Source organism: Dinoponera quadriceps, unplaced genomic scaffold (assembly GCF_001313825.1).
Source record: "Dinoponera quadriceps isolate SergipeBrazil2010 unplaced genomic scaffold, ASM131382v1 scaffold426, whole genome shotgun sequence".
In the NCBI taxonomy this organism is placed as follows: Eukaryota; Metazoa; Arthropoda; class Insecta; order Hymenoptera; family Formicidae; genus Dinoponera; species Dinoponera quadriceps.
The window spans coordinates 607,503-625,840 of record NW_014554535.1 but is presented as its reverse complement, the minus strand read 5'-3'; positions in this window follow the sequence as shown (position 1 = coordinate 625,840).

The following is an 18,338-nucleotide window of genomic DNA, read 5'->3' as shown; positions in this document are numbered from 1 at the left end:
ATTATGTGGGAAAAAGAGCTCTCGCCGTAACGTTCGCCGGGAGTGCCCTCGAAAGTAACTTCGCGACGTCCTATAATCGACGTGAAATAATAATGACGTTCGCCTAACATACGTTACAACCGTCGACAACCGTTGCGTAACGACGATATGCGCGACACGAACAATTGTATATCGCGTTGTGACCGCGGATTATTACGTAACACGAATGGTCGGAATAATTGCGCGACACGCGGAATTAATTCGACGCCGGTCGCGGAGTAAAACGATCTGACGGCGAAGTTGAATCGCGGCGGACGGTTTACGTCTTGTTCGATCTAATCGCGCGCTGATAGACGAAGTCGACAGTCGAATAATTGCAGAGCAAGGCGCCGAGGTCTCGTACCGGGCGCTAATCATATTTGAAATCTGATCGGGCTATAAAGTTTCGACGCCTCGGTTCCCTCTCCCCCTCCGTTCATCCGCCCCGACAGCCGTTTCGCACGCGAGATTCCGAGTCTCATTAGAATAATCGCAACGTGTTGTTGAATAAACGTCCGTTGGCAACAGCCCGCAAATCTGGGGTCGATGCGTCGTGACGCAGCTTTGTCATTATGGCGAGCATACGCGACACAGTGGTTGTTCTATTCTATTTACAAACAATTTGCCACATTGCCTCGGGTCTCGCATTTCCATTCCCGTTCGATAAGTTTATTCGTATAGAAAATAGTTCTGTAGGGCGTTTGACGCGACATCACCGCATATTGCGTGGAGATTAATTGTTCAAATTTCACATCGCTAATTTGACGCCCATTCGACAAGTCATTAGCGTTTCGCGTTTGTTTATGTCAATTTGTATGCGCGATAGGTGTACTAAGCCTCAATAAAGCCTTAAAATTTATTAAATTAAGTCAAAACTCAGCAGTCTTTCTGATTATTCGCGTCACGCTTGGATATGTGTATTCGTTATGACTGTTGATCATTCGGCTAATCTCTCATTTTGACAGCTTTACATATATCACATCATATTATATTGTATCGTATTATATTGTGCCCGGATAATGAAAACGTTTAGAAAGACTAATGAATTTCGGCCAAGTGAGTGTTAGGTTTTCGTTGAAGCTTTATATACCGCAGAATTCATTCTCATGAATGGGGATGAATAATGATCTTTTTTTTTTTACGAAAACATTCTATGATTCTCCCAAACGATGAATTCTTTGATCTGACAATTAGCCGGCCGGATCATCTTCGGATCGTGTATCGGCGAGCTCTTTCGAAAGTAACAGACGAGTATTTCTTCAGCAGGGCTGTTTCGTTAGCGAGACCACCCGAGGGAATTTGAAAGTTTCTCGTTGAGGTTGAACGGGCCCTCCCGGCCATCAGGGGATGTTTCAGCACGAAAGTCGGAACGTGCCCGGCAAGTTTCCGTTTTTCTTCGAGCCCTTGTTCGCGCTTCGGTATGCCGGGGCGCGCATTCATTTTGCACCGCGAAATAGACGGGCGGGAATTTGTGAAATGAAGGAAGCGGTGGAACCTCGAGTCCACTACCTGTTGCTGCTGTGGACAATAAGTAGCGGAAGTTACCGCCTGGATGTAATCCACCGACTGCCGTCGATTTTCACGCAATTTTCATAGGAGCGGATCGTTCTATTTTCTATTTTTTTCTCACAGTGTTCACAATCACGTCGCGAGTTTATTTGGATCACCCCACGTTCATACAGAGACCGATAATAGGTTGATTTGTGCCAAGCGTTTGCCAATCGACGACAATATCGCCTTCGATTATCGTTTATTGTTATGATTATTATTATCAGAAATGCAACGACTTTTATTATTCGTCGCGAGCGTCGAGGATGAAATTCGCCCCGCGAGGAAATTCGATTTCCTGCTCTATATCGATACGAATAATTCAATGGTACGGAAATTTTAGCATAATAAACTCGATTTCGAAGCCCGGCACACGCGGCTTGTCGAACGATCTTTGTGTTTTCGCGACGCGAATTGGATCCGCCGTAAAATTCGCTCGTGCCTGCGCGCGCTTCGGCAACGGCATCGCAAAAAGTCGCGACGTTTATAATCCCCCTCGAATTAGCCCGGCCGGGATCCTTCGGAAGTTTCGCCAAATACGCTTTTGCATTTAGGTCGATACGGCGTGCATCGAATGGCAATATACGAGCCGGAGTTCCGATCGGTCCGCCTCTTCCGCCCTCGATCTTGGGTAACGAGTTGCTCGATTGGACTTCGTACTTCTTTCTCGTTTCCGTCAGGATAGTCTTAAAGTTCCAGCGCGGTGGAAAGTAACGGTCAACGGGGACTCGTACTCCGGTATACACTCGACGATACCAATAAGCGGCTATTATTTGTGTTAATCTCCGCAGCGAGCGTCCCGAAACTTTCGACTTAATACTCCGGGGAAAAGGACGGAATACCCCCGTGGCGGAAACTTTCCTTCTTTCCGCGATATAATGCGTTTCCGCAAAAATTCCGTATCGTTCGACGCACACCGCGCCGCTCTTCCAATCTGCACCGACTTGTCAGGTGCACGGAGGAATCCACGAATTTGCATTTCCCTCGAAGCTGTTACACATTACACGAGAAAATGCGCTTTCTATTAGCGAGGAAGGAAGCGGGGATATATTTGGTTCAATTTTGTTAGGCTATTTTTTGTCGGGAATAGAGTTCCTATTTATTAGCCATTTATAGGCTCAGTAATAGAGATTTCATTATTCTTGTCAACGAATTTTAGTCTGGTGCTTATTTAATTACACGAATTGAAATTATTTCTTGTATAATAATAATTAGCTAAATTCCTTCAATATAATATTGCCAAATTAATCCACGCAGCAGAAATATCCAAAGTATATCGTAGGGTTATCCGAAAGATGTCACGACGTCTGTAGGATGTTTTTATGATTTTGGGCCTGCTGTATGGGAAATGAAAAACGATTAGCAAGGAGATAAAGATTATTATAATTAACAATATAACTCCCTATTTACGTTTATTCATCATATGTAATAGATCAACCAATCGGAAATCATCATCTCTATTATAGTCGCAACTTTTATTTTAGGAACTCTAGTCAGAGAACGAGACCGAATCGAACAATCAAATCTCGGCGGCGAGTGCGTCCCGTCGCGATCGATTAATATTCTTCGTGAAGCTTCGTTCACTGCAAACTTACGTCCACGATGCTCTCTTTCTCCCTCTCTCTTCTCAGAATTCCGCGGTTGTATGCCGTGAGATTAATATTGACGGCTTCGAAGGCGCACCGATATGCACGGTGGAGCAAATTTAATTTTCATGTCTCGGGTATAAGCAGGGAAAGGAGGAGGAGGTACGAGCGAGCGAGCGAGCGAGAAGACGCGAGCGAACGAACGAGCCGACTCCGGCCGGACCGTCGGGCATTCTTATCCGCATTGGTTACGGGCCGATGCGTATCTTCGGTCGGAAATATAATTAAAACTTTACTGCGGCATCCGCAACAATGCCCGGGATATAAATCAACGAGCCGAACGAATAAATTAGCGGAAAGGAGCCGTGCGGCAGCTTCTCATTCGTCGGTGAGAGAGTCGACCGTGAGCGCGGCGAGTCGGGTGAGGTTTAAGATCGGATCCAACGACTTCCACGACGTGTAATATAACGATTAGTGTGACACAATGAATTCCGAATTTCGCGAACATGATACACGTCCGTTCAGCGAAAATTTATTCATAATCAGTCGCGCAAAGGAGCCCCGCGCAGCGAGACAGAGTGCTTTTACACAACGTAGCTACGTATGTTTCTGTATAGAGCAGCCAATAAAGTATATCACCGCGTGATATCAGAGAGATTGCTTGAACATAGCCGCGAACAGAGAGAAAAAGAGGGGGAAGAAGAGAGAGGGAGAGAGAGAGAAGGAGGAGGGGGAACGAAGAGAGAAGGAGAGAGTCGAGTGCAAATTGGACGCCGGAAATGCGCGCATCGTTTGTCATGCAAATACCTTCCGCTGCGCTCGCGGAAAAGCGGAATGGTGATTCGGGAGAAAAAAGAGGGATACGGGTCGCGGGTTTTTCTAATTTATCCGAAATGCCGGGGCACGGTGGCGCTGCTCTAGCTCTGTTGGCTTTGGCTGGCTGGTTGGCTTGCTGCCTCCAGGCAAGGGCAAGAGTAAGAGCAATATCCATTAGCGGACTGTATATGCCGTGCAAGTGTCTTGGCGTGCGACCGAGAGAAAGAGAGAGAGAGAGGGACAGCACCGTGTATATCTGTTTGTCTATGTGATAGGAAGCGGATAAAGGTCGGTGGAGGAGAACAAAGCCGGTTCGAGGGGGAAACAGTGCGCGAAGGTGGGGATTGTTTATCGTGTTTCAGGCGATAAGAGCCCGAAGACGTCGATAAACCACGGGCCCGCGCGAAACTTGCCACGATAATGGAAAAAGAATGAAAAAAACACACGACTGCGGTTGATAGCGACAAGATTAATTTCGCGATGGTGCTTCTGGCTCGTCCCGGACGAGAAACCTACGGTGATATGTATTATTATCGAGAGTTTCCGCATCTCGACGAGTTAACGCGCCAAAGTGATGGTTTATTTGCCGCGGTTTATTTGCCGTGAATACATTTCAACAGTGATTCAACTGGAATTTTACGCACTTAGAGTAGTGTGGAATAGTCGGGTAATATGGAATACCATGATATCTAGCCTATTAAATGTTGCAACCCAACAGGTAGCAGTGGGATTATTAGCTGTTGGACTCCTAACCTAATGTATTACAAAGCAGCAATGTAATACGAGGTCTCGTGTAGTTAGTACGTGCAATTTTAGATTTTCTGTATGCCGCTACTTGCATGAGATAAATATAAACTTAAATACAAACTTATAAATATGAACTTTTATTTTACAGTCGATCTATCGCTTTTCGTTACGTGTAAAACTAAGATAAAGCTTTAGCGTAGTCTATTCAGTAAGTGTCATATAGTGTACATTTCCATTGTGTATGATAAAAAGGTAAAAGTGTCGGGTAATGCGGAATAATACATATCATTTGTCACTTTTTGTAAATATTACATATTATACTCTGCTGATTTTTTCTTTTGTATCAAAGAAGCATGAAGATGACGTCATTAAAAGACGTAAATAGCAGGATGGAACTAATATGTTATATTTATATGATATATTATATATTATAACATTATTATAATAGAAAGTATACCAATACAAATTTATAATAGATGATAATATAATGTATAAATATATAATATAATATAATATAATAGTAATTAAAGACTATTTGATGATTAATATGCATCGAAGTATGAGAAAAATTATTTTTTTGCAAGATTAATGAGATAATTATCTTAAAAAAGCTTAGGTTATCCCATATTATCCGCACTTCCTCTGAAGTCTCGACAGGTAGCAGTCGTCCGTCGATCGTCGAATATCATACATGCTCGCGTTTCTACCGACAATTATCGCGAATGAAATAGCACATACAAGCGTGTGCGAGTTCCACGTAATTTTATATAGAAATACCAGACGTACGCAGGTATAGTAATAATACAAGTTTGGGCTGCGTCTTATAACAGCACTTGGGGGTATAACACAGTTTGTCTCTAATAGCGTTCTACCTCTACTATTTACCAAAGTTCCGGGACGTAATATTGCATCTGCCATATTGCCATGCGGAGCAATATATCGTACGTACATGTCTAATGTTATACGCGTCAATACCGCGTTAAATAATTGTTCGCGAGCGCAAAGTCCTCCTCGCTCCCGATTCCCGTTTCGCGGAATTACTCCGGCGAAACGAACGGGAATGTCTCGGTTGCTGTGCGACACGATAGAAAATTCGGGACTTGAATTTTCCACGACGGAGAAACGAACGGACCACCGTTCGATCACGGCCCGTAGAATTGTTCGCTATCAATTTTACGTCGCGTCGCTATGATAAGCATCATCGGGATCTTCCGATAACACGCAGCAGGTACGTTGATTAACGAGTATCGTTCCGTCGTTATCCTCTCGCGGCACCGGTCTTATAAGCGTTAAAGGGCTGAAGAATCTATGGATCGGTGCCCTCCTTGTTAAATGGACGCCTATACAAACTGAATCAACGTCAGCGCTTCTGGCGATCATTTATCACGCTGTTCCTCAAGAACACTCGCTTACTCTCTCTTCCTCCGGTCCATTTCCTTCTCGGAGAACGCCTGCCCCGGGTATACAGCGTCATGCAGGTTACCAAACAACTCGACGCGACATCAAATATTAGCGAGAGATGTAGCAATACGCGACACAAGTTAGCGTTATACGCTCGAGCACGACGCGAGATGCACTTGCATCCGTGAGACGATTTTTTCGCGGGGTCACAATCCCGCGATTTCATCGACAACCGGTCTGGTGTTTCGATTAATTTCTCGTTTCATGTTTCATTTATTATTTATGTTATCATAAATTCCAGATCGATTCACGTTAGTTTTACAGAACTTGTCATATATAATATTTCTCTCAGTTCGCGCATCTCTCCAACTTCCTGTGTGTACCGACGGTTAAAGTGTCAGTTCGAGTTCTCAATGCGATGCGATGCGATATGTATCTCATGTTTGAATGTGCGGGTTCGGGCTCGGTCTGGAGGGTGTGCTTGCGCAGCAAGTATTGCCCGACTGAAGTGTAGTTTCTTCTTCCACGCTCGGTCTATTCTTCGCGAGTCCATCGCCGCTGCTCTAGTGGCTCTTAGGACTTTCTTACGTTATCGATGGAGCTGCGGGCTTTTCCTCGTTTAGCCCCTACCATTCTCGCGAGTTATGAAACAGCAATCGAAGGTAGTCGGGTGGACGGAAGGAGAGTCAAAGTGAAATCTCTCCTCCACCGCTCTTCTTCGATAGATTTTTCGCGACCGATGGAATTTGAGTAATTTTGGAATATATCGATATGCTGTTAGAGATATAATTATGGAATGAATCTTTCTTTACGATTCATACAACGTGAAGAAAACGACAATAAGTAACGATTCTCAGCATCAAGGTGACACAATAGCTTGTATGCCGTTATGTCTCGAAATTCTCTACTGGTCCTTCAAGTTCAACGGAATTTGCAGAGTTAATGTAGAACTAAAATTTCAACTCGACTACACTCCGCCTCCGGCCGACTGTTACAACTAGAAAAATAGCAGCTTCGCAAACGAGTCCTGTCGATGTTTCCTCAATTCGTTTCCGTTCCAAGTACCGATCCTCGTTCGTAGGGTAAAATCATATTCCAGTCGCACGCGAACCGTAATTCACGCCAGCGAAAACGTAAAAACGTTCTTAGATCTATCGAGCCGTTTTCTGATACGGCCAATGGGGTTTTCCCGTCCTGTCTGCGCTTCGATGGCTTTCGGGACTTTTTAGCCGCACCGCCAGAACTCTCATCGTGCTTTTCTCGTCGATTCAGCCTCTCTCTGCCGCACCGGCGGAAAGGGTTGGAAAACTCGTGGTCAGAATCGGGGTTGGATCTGAGGGAGAGAGCATAGAGGACAAGAGAGAGAGAAAGAAAGAGTGTGTGTGTGTGAGAGAGAGAGAGAGGGGCATTGCGGAGATCCGGCGGCGAATGCGAATGAATAGCGGAGGTAGGGCGCGACATGAAAGGGGCGGCAGAGCCGAAGCTCCGGTCCAGGAGCGGAGACAGTAACGCTACTAATATGCAAATCTTATCATCCGATTTATTCGTCAGCGCCGGGTCCACGCGACGAGCCCCGGAGTCGCGACTAAAACGGCGCTCCAACGGCTCTCCTTCTTCCTCCCCCCGCCCCTTGCCCCCTGCCCACCATCCAACCCCCTATCCGAGCTGTCGTTCTTCCGCGCGTCTTGCACCGTTAATCCGAGTTAATGGTATGAATTAAGTGGATTATATTTCCTTTACCCGCGGAGCGTCGCGAGAACGCGACGTAACTCGATTTTCAGCCGAGGGGTTAAGGTGCTTTGGCGCGAAGGCTCGCCAGCTCGCCAGATCGACCTTGCCGAGACAAGAGGAGCTGAGTGGAGTTGAGACGAAAAGAGACGACGATGTGTTCCCTCGGCGCGTACGGTTCTCTTTTGCTCGTCTGACGAGATCGGGAGCGATTCTTTCGGGATTCTAATCACACGGGTGTCTCATTCGTGCACTCCCGACTTTTTCACATTCCCGATCTATTGCCCGCCGCGCGACAACGGCGCGCAGAGCACCGTTCGCTTTTTTACTCGCTCGATACTTCGAGGAACGCCTTATCGTGGTTCAAGTACCGGTTGGTAATCTAATCCCAAGCCAGTTTAATTACACCCTCTTCGGGGAGAGATTTCGGGGTAAGGAGGGGGGTAAAGCACGAAGGATATTCTTCCGGACGTGTACGGTCGAATTACGTATGATCGTTCGATAGTTCGAAACAGGTTGACAGTTTACGTCGGGCTGCGTCCTTAACGGACTTTCAGCTATTGGCCGAAGGTGCATTACTCTGTTCAAGGACATTATTGATACTTCATTATCCGATATTGGAAATTAATAGTAACCGGGGAAGCAAGTGTTCAACGCCTTCCCTTTAAGTGCTCGTACGCTTAATAGCAACGATATAACGAGCTGCCAATTAAAGCCGAGCTGTCCTTACGCCGCGGCATGACTCATTAGCTGTAGAGAATTGTCGTGCGAAATTGTTATCGCCCAGCTGATAGAAAATTCATTAACAAGTGTCCGTATTTTCATATTTTCATATTTCATCTCGTGTACGTGCTAAAAAAAACACACACACACACACAAAGAATCGGTATTCGATCGAGAAAAATTCAACGGCGGAAGAATGATCTCGCATGAAGGATCAACGGCGTCCTTAAGCTGTGCGGGAGTAAACAGATCGGCGCATGCCGGGTTTGTTTTATCTCCCGTGTGGGCTGTAGACTCAACTTTTTGATCCACTCGACGTGTACACGATTTCTCCCGGTCTAGCGCGGCAGTGGCAATAATATATCTGAAAGCATCGGGTGTTGGGTCGGAAGCAGAAGTGATTTCATCTCGGTGTCGCTGGAAGATAGAGACATTGATAGCTACGACCGTAGACAAAAAGGGAAAGAAAGAGGGGAAGAGGGGGAGGTGGGAGGAAAGAGAGGAAGAAAGAGTAACGTAGAAAGAGAGAGGGAAAGGGAAAAGTAAAACGGGATAAGATTGAATTGCTCCGCGGAGACGTGCGGGGGCGGTGGAGCGAAAACGAGCGGGAAAGTGCGGCGGCACAGAGGAGGAATGAAAGATCGGGGTGAGTGCTGGCCTCTCGCCCTCCTCTGGAGGGCACCTCGCGGCAGATGAATCGCACTTCATGCCGATGAGTAGCCGTTACATTCCGCTTCCGAGGCTGCGGAATAGTCCGGCCCGAATGAGCTCGCTCTTACGAGGAGATTGGCCGAGCAAGATCGGTGAGCGCGCGGACCGACTTGACGAACTCTCGGGGCGTACGCGCGAAATAGCACGAAGGGTTCGTGCGAATAAAAAGAAAAGAAAAAAGGTGATGCGTGGTGATGGCGGTGGGCGCGTGTGAATGCCGACGGTGTGATGATAGAGCACTCGTGAGTATCGTTGTCGCGAGGTCAGTCGCGGGGTCAATCGTCGCTGCGGGATATCGTCGTGAGAACCCGGACTATTTAGGGTTGATTTTTTTTTCTTCATTGGGAAAAGTCTTAATATTTTTTCAGATGAATGTGTGTGTGTGTGTGTGTGTGTGTGTGTGTGTCGTTTTCTCTTTCTTTCTCTTTTTTCATTGCATGCATTGCTAATTGTATCCGCAATAATTATTTAGCTGCCGTTAATTACCCACGTTGCTAGTTATTAATATGCGCGTAATTACTTATTACATCGGTAAATTAGATATCGCTGCGAAATTAATCGTCAATTAAATTTGACATACAAATATCTCACACCGATGTAGCGAACGTAACACACTTGCGAAGCGATTCTTTGCTGAAATGTTGTGAATACGGTGAGGTCTCGCGATCGATTTCAGCCAGTCTATCCTAAATTCGCTCGTTAATGAATGTTAAATTAACGATATATTAAACGTTAAACGGTTCATTGCGCGACTGATTAAAGAATGAACCCAGCCTGTCGCTGTTTTCGCGCGTCATTTTAACCTGATGAAAAAAGTGCCGCTGGTCTCTCAGTCCCGACCAGCACCTCGACGCTCCGGTTCGGGCAACTCCGGGATGTTCTGAGATCGTTTACCTGCTAGTGGGCACTTAAGCTTCGATGGACTCCGCTTGGTAGGTCGCCGTGCACTCTCGCTCGGATAAAACCGCAGCTGGGTTCGCGCGGAATTACGATTATTTATGACCCTGTGACCTAAACCGGAAGTCCTCGGCTCATCGCAAAATTGCACGGAGTCAATCTCCTCGTAAGCTCGCACGATTTATGGCCCCAACTTTATAGCTCTGGAAAAACCGATCTGTTTAATAGAAAAGATAGTAGCACTATCTTTTCTGTTAAGGGTAGCTTTAAAGAAAAAAAAAAAACGGATTATGCAGTTAACGGTCGTATGTCGGACTAAATATGTCATAGTGGAGCCGTGTGATGAAATCTCGAGAAAACGGCAGGCCGTGGGAAAACGGAAATTGGAATTTGCCGCGGAACGTTCGCTCGCCGGCGTTGCGATCGTAAGAAATTGGAATTACCGCGAAATTTGAGTATCTTCTGAATGTATTTCGGGCTAGATTACAATTCGGATTCGTGTTTGAAGAAATTTCTCGCGCGCGTCGAACGCCGAATCGGTTGATTTTCTCATTGAGACACCTTCATATTTACTATATGCTCGAAAGGTATATATGTGTGTACATAAGGATGAGGTAGCCCGACAGCGGACTTGGTTCGTGCGCGTCCAAACGCTCGGGGTCTTCGGAAAATGCTGTTCTTCAACATCACTTCTCTAACCGCAGTTTTATTCCGTTGCCTCGCGGCACGTGATACTACGCGTTGCTTGCCCACTGGAAGACCGCCCGATACGCCCGTCTCTTGGAAATATATAGTTAACTCGGTAAAGTAACGTTTTTCAAAGTTGATACAACTTGCACGGACGTGAACGCTCGTGGAGGCTACTTTTATCAATTGCGCACGTATACATGATACACGTGTCAGCGGACATGCACGGCGCTCGACGTGCTTAAGGTGATTTCATACGGATCGCGGACCACGTCGTTCGAGTTTCAAATCGACCGCAGTGTCGAACGCAAATATTGTCATTTGGCAAGATATCCCTTTATTGACTGTTGACCGAGTAGTACACTAAACTTCACTATTGGAAGCTTTATAATTTTTATAGTTGAGGTTTTATAGTCTTAATATTTAGTAGATTTAGTAACTTTTATAGTCTTAATATTTAGTAGATTAAAACTCATTAATTAGGCTTGAACAGTTTTACTTGATAATATTTTCTTTATCTTTGGATAATGTTATATGAAGTATATACATTATATTATATATTTTATATGTGATATATACATGATATATGTTATAATCAGGGTAATAACTAATTGCTCAGTTAAAAGTTAGAAACTTAATAACTTTTAAGTTAACTTAGTTAATTTTAAAGGAGTTAACTTTAACTTAAACTAGTTAATTTAAAACGCACTAAATTTAACTTATTAACTTTCTTATATAAGTTAAAATAATTCATCACTGTTAAAATCATTATGCCTGTCTATGAGACAAGAGAAATTAAAAATAATGCCAGCAGAAATTTTTTTATCTCTGAGCGCTGGTGTTCTTTTCTTGTATGAGTTCTTGAAGGCAAAATAGTCGGCACTTTTTTAATAGACTTTTTATAGACTTTTTTAATAGACTTCCTTTCCCATATTTAACATAAATTTAATCTATTATAAAGTTAATTATACAAACAATATATATACACATAGATAATTAACTTTTCATTTGTTCAGTTTTGGTTAGATAAATTTTAACTGAACTAAGCTAGTTTTATAAGCCATTGACATTTAATTTAATTTAGTTAAAAATAAAAATTAATTTCCCCAACTCTGGTTACAACATATGCTATGTTATATCAAGCTGTCCGAATGACAGATTAGCTGAGAAATCAACAGTCATAATGTATGCGACGCGAAATGATTAGGAAAATCAGCGAATTTTGGTACAGTGAAGATTCAAACTTGATTGAAGCATAGTACAAACGGCTGTCGGGGCACTAGCGATTTGATTAAGACAGATGGGGGATAGAATTCGCGACGAGGCATTCTTTTGAATGAAAGTTCGCTTAAGCGACGTTCCGCGTATCGGGGCGATCGAGTCACGTAAGAAGCGAAATTTCCGCTGGCTGTACGAGCGCACCGTGCGAGTTTACGGCTTCGCGTGGATTGTGGCCTAAAAGCAATAGCGCGGCGAAGCGTCGAGACAGACATCGATGCATAAAACTAACAAATCTGGTTGGCGCGCGTAAAAAGCCGGCGGTTGTACAGCCGCGGCGAAAGTAGTTCGCTAACATCAATTTTCCACTTTATGGAGTTTCGTTACTTACCGCACGGTCGGTCGGCTGTGCCCACCCGCGTTCGCGCTCTTGCGCGGCGAACGAGCGAACGAGCGAGCGAGCGAGCGCGTGCGCGCGCGCGTTTACCTGTTGCCAACCTTTAGGTGGATTGAAGCCACGGTTGTAGGCTCCGATGCGCCGCTGCGGACGCAATTGAATTCCGCATCGACGTGCGTGGACCGAACAATTACTCGGGGATTCTACCGGCGCGGGCGCGTTATCGAGTTACAAGCCGATAGCTGCGAACTAACGCGGCTCGTAAACTAGTAACTTTCCGGGGAACTTGCGCGCTATCGTAGGGACACCTATACAAATAATCCGCGTCATGGAGACGGCGTGCGTTGAGCGGGTTAATAATCAAATGAAGTTACTTGTCGAACGGCGCGTTGCCACTCCTCTCCGCTGTCTACCGGCCACAATTGGTTGGCTCGACGCCACCGGGGAATCGCGCGCGGAAATTTCCGGAAATTGAGCCCCGGTCGCGAATCACGTCCGGAAAGGAGCGACTCTCCTCGCGCCGTTTTATTCGACGATCAAAACAAGACTTTCCCGTTGCTCGATTTATGTTCCAAGTGCGTCGGAGTGCACAAAGTGCTCGGGAAGATCGCGGCTGTTCGGAGTAAATCGCCGGGCTTCGTCGATCCTAATCAGGCGGGAGCGCGCGTTGTGAGAGAAATATTCGCGTTCGGCTCGCGCACGCGGCGGAGGTGAGAGCGACGCGGGGAAACGCCGCAGCATCTGTGCGAACCTCGCTCTCACGACTTGAGCGAAAAAAAGTCGAAAAAAAAGATCGACTATAGCCCGTTCGTACTTCGTTTATACCGTGCGTTCGTGTCGTTTTTCGTTTCACTTATATCTCGACGGATGGAAAAAAAAACGGTGAAGAGGTTAACAAATAACCATCGGTCTGCAAGATATTGCAAACTTTTGTCATTCAAAGAGCATCATTTTTTACCTACTTGCACCCGTCTTAAAATCGTTCTCAGAACTACGCTATTTCGAAGTTACTCTTCGACATTTTGACGTATATCTAGAATATTGTAGTTCCGGACTGTCTTTGAGAGAAAAACGATTTGGAAGAAGTTAAAAAAGGATACAAACGCTACTCCGTCGAGTGACAATTGATGAGTTGAAAATATCTCGCGGTCGATCGCTGGCTATTTCTTAATCTCCTCGTTTTTTTATTCGCGCATATATAAACGGAGCGAAAAACAGCAGAATTAAAGATGAACGAGGTACAAGCCAACGGTGCTTGAAAAAGACTTTTTTTATTCAATTCGTACGCCGGATTTACATCGGACCCGCTATCGAGTTATTAAAATTGACGATCGAGTGAGCGCACGCGGATTGCTCTCGTCGACGACGACGACGACGACGACCGAAGAAAGAGTGCGAGTACGTATACGTAGTTCGTTCGCACACGCAAGGCGCACGTATGTACGTTTATACTTGTGCTCACACAATCGCGCCCTGGCGGAATTAGACCATGTAAGGAATGGTTGATGGGCGTCTCGGTAGTCGGCGAACTAGCCGGTTTTATGGGACGATGGTTTTACGAGCGCATCTGGCCCATCCACCACCCTCTAACATCCCCGGTTCCGTGCGCCGAGGCAGAGAAAAGGTACACGAATAGCCCCGGTATCCTTCGCCGACCGTCGCCCCGGAACCGTCGAAGTTCACAGACGACGCGGCCGAGGTCATACTCTCGAAGCTCGGTGCTTTTCTTCGGCGAGCACTCACCGCGCGTTTCTGATCAGCCTAAGAGAGTTTCCGGCGGCGGTGGCAGCGGAGGTGGAGGCGGCGGCAGGTCGTCCGTCGTGGTTTTACACCGTCGTGAAGCTCTTCACCGGGGCCACTCGAGTGGCTTGTTTGTGCCGCGCTCGCTGAAAGCTTTGCTCACGCATCATCGAGGTAGCTCGGAGCACGTTGATTGCCACGGCGGCGAGTAGCTGAAGATAGGATGGTTACGCCGACGTTAACGGGGAAGCGTAAACCGGGGACCGTGGGAAATGCTTGCTAATACGGTCACTCATGCTTCGAGGAAGCCGTGGCTTCAATTATCTCGTCCAAAAGACTTCGGGCGACGTAACGAAACGCGTACTTCTGCCTTCACTTCGTTGGGCGTTTAATTAAGTAGCAGTTGCGTCGGAAAGTATCGGCTCCTTCAATATAGAGCCTTAGATATTATTATTAGAAGAAGAAAAGATAGTATTGTGGCCCTCCTTAATATCTTCGCTATTAGGGGAGGAATTCTAATGATTAAGTAATTATGTAATCATTTGTTTAGTAGCCCGTCATTACACAGTGACGTTAATATGTCAATATACAACAGGTATTTGTTATAACATATTTTGATCATTTTAGTACTTTTGAGCGTTTTGAGACGTTTTCACAAGGTACATTTTATTACATAATTTTATTTTATTATTATACATTCAATTACACATACTTCTTCATTCTTCTCAAACTAAGTATTATCGCACGAATATATATATATATATATATGCTTTACACCTGAATGCTTTATTCGTCATTTCACATTTTACTCCGCTGTACACATTTCGAATTATGCAAAATTAAATAGCGTGGCATTTTGCTAATTTTGTCCTTCACTAAAATAGATTTAGTATGACCTTTTCTTCAAGGCGTTTACGTCGAAGTAATTACTCGATAAGTCAATAATTCAAATTAAGATCAAAGGATGTGTACTGGTAAGTTATAATTTTTTTGTTATATATTTTATATCATGATTCGGTAAAATCTTTTTTTAATATGTCGAATCACAACGAGTAGCTACAAATTATGGAGAGACTATTCTTACTTACTAATTTTATTGAGGTTAACCTCTTACGACCTAACTTTTTTTCCTTACTCATCTTCCCTACCTCACTTTTTTACTCGCTTGCCCCAAGTATCACCGTGCAAAGAAAATGGCGAATTTTCGATGCACCGAATGCAGTTGCGCTTCTCTATTTACATCTAGGACTCTAGGAGTGACTTACACCAACTCCGATTAACCTAACCGGCTGATTAACTCGACGGAATTGACCAATCGCACTGATCAGTTTACCTAATTGGCAAATGCGATCGGTCAATTCGGTCGAGTTAATCCGTTGGTTAGGTTAATCGAAGTTGGTACAAGTCACTCTAAATATGAAGTTTCGCGAGGAAATCGATCTCTTTTCGAAAACAGAAAACCCCGGTAAGGATGATGTATCATCGAAAACCTTATCGCTCTATCCACCTGTCATTTTTTCCCTCGCGACATTCGACGTCATCCTTGAGCTGGGGTGCCGCCGGACACGCATCGTTGTCGTCGCAAATGCGTCTCCGCCGTCGAGTCGGGCGTAATCGCGCACGCGAAACGTCCGGAACACGGACAACGTGTATCAGCAAACATTGCCGCGTCCCTCGCCGTTCCTCAAATCCCGAGGCGTATCCTCGTAAGATGCGGCTGGCTATGCCAACGGCGGATAGACAAGGGTCATAACACGTCACAGATAACCGGACATCCGTCGGCGGTCTCCATCGACACGAACGCGCACTCTCACACGCGCGGCGGTTAACCCCCGAGGAGAAGACGCGAGAGTGCAACCGGAGTTCCGATATATAAAAGGATCGGTGGGAAGAACTTCCCTTCGGAGTATTTATGGCGGATTCGGGGTTGAGCACGGTCCGAGATGACAGAGCGTTATGTCACGCCCTTTTGAGAACAGTCGGGACGACGAGGCCGTAAGCAACTTCTGCACGAGAGATCAGACGTCCGGAACGAGGTACGTGGGTTTCGGGGTGTGTACGAGCGACTGAGGGACGTGATATGCGAGGGAGTGAGTGCGTGCACGTTTATGTGTGCGCGGGTATCGATTGACAGGGAGAGGCAGTTGGAGAAACCGGGAGGGTATAAAGGAGATTGGACGAGGGCGCGCGGCACGCACGTAAACCCCTATAGGTGCCCATATCTGCCCCATTGATACGAATATCCGACTACTTCTTCGTTATGCAGCCGTAGCGATCTCGCCAGCGGCTCTTCGCCGCTCTTCGCCATGCGCGCCTATGCGCGCCGGTGCGCGCTCTTAACGCGGACTATCTCCCGTGTACCTGAAAATTGTTGTTGCGTCGTTGTCGAGACCCGCCCCCCGCCCGATGGAATTCTGATAACGCCGAACGACCGGCGTTACTCGCTATTGGCGTCTATTCCCCTCGCGGCCCGAGTCTTAGGGATTGCGCGGGACGCGGATTGCACGGCGCTTCGGGAAAGGAATCGCTGTTGTTGGGAAATTCCACGTGCGCCCCGATAGCGTGGGTAAGTCGCGCCGGGCAGAGGGAGGAGATCGCGCCGACCCGGTGCTTAAACCTTCGACCATGCGTTTCTGAAAAGTCGCCTGCATCGCAAACCGGCTCATATTGACTCCGTGCGATTTTTCAAATTCCATATCCTGAAAAACTGTAGGAGGTAATAGGTTGACCAAATTCTAGAATTCTAGGAGCTAATCGGCTAAAGGGGTAAGTGGGCATAATAATTTTTTCTGCTATTTTCTAACAGATTACAGAATTGAGCAAGCAGACTTTTCAAATACATCGGGGATAGTTGTGAAATACTTACTTGCTCTATTCTGGAATCTGTTGGAAAACAGCGGAAATAATCAATTTAGCCAATTTATCCCTTTAGCCAACTAGCTCCGATCTCCCCTAAAGTGTAACTCTTCTACTCTTCAGGGATTTGTAGGAAATCAAATTTTAAGTTACTGCAAACAATTTGAATGCAGATAGTGCTCTCGCGTTGAATGACAGCGTTTTACTTAAAAAATTATTTTTTATTTTTTATTGTTTTGACCCGCAACTGTAGATCGATGAAGTTAAAAAATAATTCTAACAGAAAAAAATATGACTCTAATGCGCGTGCAAAAAGCATTTTTTTTTTACCACTGAAAAGAGGGTATTTTGAAATGTCGAAATTAATGTTTTAATGGGAAAAAGTGCTTGTTATGAAAGTATCAAAAATTGTTTATTTTTTACTTGTAAAATGGTAATCCGTAGTGTTTCAAAAAATCATAAATTATTGAGGATCGCTTTGCAGAACGTGCTCGCGTAAGTTACGTGCCATTTGACTCTATATAATCCTAATATGACACTATTATTTATTATAAAAAAAAGCACGCATAATTACAGTGCTTACTTACATTCACACACAGATTTTTGGCGAAAACTTTGCTTGTGGCGTTAAATTATACACCGATTTGTCTAACTGATCCTGCGTCAAGTTCGGATGGCTTCTAAACACATTAATCGGCTTATCAAATCCGCATCATGTCTAACGAACAGAGTGACTCTCTAACGATTTTTCAGGAATGGAGAGAAATCATAGGTCACGCACTTTCTTCGCTATAGCTTTTCAAATACAACTCGTCAGGTTTATCTGACACATAATGCGATCGAGGGGTTAAAGAAAATCATAAAGCCGTCGCGAAGTCCGCGGATTTCGTGAAGAAGTGGACAGGCGAGGAAGAGGAAAGGAAGAGAAAAAAAATTGAAACGGGAGAAGGGGAATTTTTCTTGGCGCGAAAGAGTGAACGACCAACGAAATCGACAGAGGGGGATGTTGACGAATGGTTATTTTCGTGTTGCGCAAAATTAATCCAAGTACAACCTGAAGTACGAATTCTGTTTGAAAACGTAATCCATGCATTCTTTATTCCGGCTAAGTGTAGCATGGCGTGCGAGCCCGTTAAAACTTAAAATTACTCGTTCGCTACATAGTTAGAACCTTTACAAGATTGTCTGCATAATTCATGGATAATGCTGCCCCGATAAGTCCGGGGAATTACAACTTTCGCTAATTCTGATATTACACGAGAAAC